General features: G+C 76.8%; 1 non-coding gene across 1 annotated transcript; it reads right to left on the reverse strand.

Moving 5' to 3' along the window:
• Positions 1-725: 725 nt before the first annotated feature.
• LOC148218500 (5.8S ribosomal RNA) lies at positions 726-878 on the reverse strand. Its single transcript, XR_015800333.1, has one exon. It is a non-coding gene; the product is annotated as a 5.8S ribosomal RNA (ribosomal RNA).
• Between the last annotated feature and the right edge of the window lie 1,622 nt (positions 879-2,500).

Consider the following 2,500-nt stretch of genomic DNA (forward strand, 5'->3'; position numbering starts at 1 on the left):
CTTCTCCCTTTCCCCCGCGCCCCGCCCGGCGCCCGCGCGCCGGGGGGTGGGGGGGGGTGGGCGGCAGAGAAAAGGCGAGGAGACACACGGGGGGGGGGGGGAACGAGGGAAACGGAGACTCCCATCCCGGAGACGAGAACCGAAGAGGAGAGCGGCAGAGACGGCCCTGACGGGGGGGAACCGGCCAGCCGGGCGGGAAAAGCGGCGACCTCAAGCGGGGAGAGAGAGAAACGCGACGGCGACAGAGAGAGGAGGGGAGGGCTTCGCGGGAAGGAGGAGGGGGTCGCACCCCCGTCCCCGGCGCTCTCGGCCTCGCGCGCGCGCGGCAGCACGGCACGGTACCCCCGCGGTACCCACCCGCAGACAGCCGCCCGCACGGGGGGGAGAGCCCGGGGGCGAGGCCCGCGCCTCGCCTCCCTCTCGGCCCTCTCGCTCTCTCGTCTCTCTCGCACGGCCCACGGCGGCGTCTTCGACGCCGACTCTCGCTCTCCCCGGCCACCGCCACCGCACCGCGGCACGGCCCCGGCAAGGACGAGCTCCGCCCCAGCGGCTCGTTCCGGGAGCGGGGAGCTACGGAGCGCTCCCCGAGTCTGCATTTAGGGGGACGAAGGCCCTGCGCGGCGACGACGACGACGACGTCGACGTCGACCGCGGGCAACGGGCCTGCGAGGCAACCCCAGCCGCGCCGCCGGGGTGGCCCCCCCGGACGGCGATTGATCGTCAAGCGACGCTCAGACAGGCGTAGCCCCGGGAGGAACCCGGGGCCGCAAGTGCGTTCGAAGTGTCGATGATCAATGTGTCCTGCAATTCACATTAATTCTCGCAGCTAGCTGCGTTCTTCATCGACGCACGAGCCGAGTGATCCACCGCTAAGAGTTGTCTGGCTTTCGGGACCGCTCGCGTGAAGCGGCCCCTTTTCTGTTTCTGCAGGGACGCGCGCGCCCCCGCGCGCCCCGCTTCGACCGTACGAGCACACACAAACGGAGGAGGAGGAGGAGAAAGCGCGGGGCAAAAAAGAGAAACCCCGCGCAACGCTCCGAAGGTCGGCCAAAGAAAGGCGGAGGGGCCCGCGCCCCCGACCGCCTCCCCCCGCGAGGGGAGACGCCGCCTCGCGTGCCGTCCTTCGGAGGCGGCCCAGGCGCCCGGGCTCGGCCCGACCTCCGCGCGGAGGGGCTTGTGCGGCAACGCGCCGGACCGCGGGGGGCACGGTGGCCCGCCCGGCCTCTCGATCACGGGACGACTACGCGTTCGCGGGCCGGGGGGCGCGACCGCCGGCCCCCGCCGCTCCCGGCTCACTCCCTGGCTTCTCCTTTTCACCGCTCCGCCGACTCGCGGAACGCCGCCGCGCCAAAACGCGGGGGCCGGCTCTCCCGCCAGCGGCCCCTGAACGTCGCCCGAAACGCCACGCGGCGGCGGGACCGTTCCGCCGGCGCAACCCCTGGCGCGGGACCGCTTGCCCGCCGGAAGGCGAACGCCCGGCGGGCCGCGCTCCGCCACCGGCGCCGGAGGCGGGACGCCGCCGAGACCCGAGCCGGCATCGCGGAGCGCCCGAGGTCTGCCGCTCGGCAAAACCCCTCCGCCACCCGCGGCCGCACTCCCGGGACCGCCGCCGCTTCGCACCGCCGAGCTGCCCTTCCGCGAGCACGCGCCCAGCGGGCAGGCGTACGGCGGCTGAGCCGGGGGGCACCGCCCGCTCCCCTCGTTTCCACTCGGGGACCGGACGGGGAAGCGCCCCCGCGGCCGCCCCGCACGCCTCCCCTTTTTTTTGGCCCACACGCGGCCGGGAAGGGCGACGGGGAAGCGGACGGGCGGGGCCCGGGCCGGGACGGCCGCCGGTGAAGGCGGGCGCCTCGCGGCCGACCGTCCCCCCCCCCGGGGGGGGCGGGGACACTCGCCGAGCGGCGACGCCGCCGCTCGGCACGGGGTCGCCCGCGCCCGCCGGACCTCCGGCGATGGAGGAGCCGGCCGAGCGCTGCGCCCCAACGGGCGGGGACAGCGCTCCGAGTCAGGGGTGGCCGGCGGCCGGCGCCGCCGCGGTGCGGTTCGAGGCGACAAGGCCGTCGAGGCGAGAGGCGCGCGGTCGCGCCTGACGCGGCGCCGCCCGCGAGCCCGCGGCGGCGGCTAAGGAGAAAGAGCGAGAGAGCGCGGCGGGCCCCGGCGGCCGCAACCCCGCAGCTGAGGTAGGTAAGGCAGAGAGCGCGCGCCCTCTGCCGGCGTCGCCCCGCATCGCAGAGGCCAGCGGGGTCGGCCCCCCGCGGCCGATCGCGCGCCGCGGCCTCTCCGCCGAGACCGGGCCGCAGAGAGGGGGGGGGCAGGGCGCCCCTTCCCCGGCCCGGCACGGGTGGCCCCCGCGCGCGGGCAAGCGCGGCGGGACGCCGACGACGGCGAGCGCGGCCGGTCGCGACGGACACGCCACCGCAGGGGATCGGCGGGAGTAGCTCCCCACCCCTCGATGGCGCCCCGCGCCGCCACCGCCCGACACCCGCTGCCGCCGCCGCCA

Source organism: Sturnus vulgaris, unplaced genomic scaffold (assembly GCF_052056855.1).
Source record: "Sturnus vulgaris isolate bStuVul1 unplaced genomic scaffold, bStuVul1.hap1 Scaffold_182, whole genome shotgun sequence".
NCBI classification, from domain to species: domain Eukaryota; kingdom Metazoa; phylum Chordata; class Aves; order Passeriformes; family Sturnidae; genus Sturnus; species Sturnus vulgaris.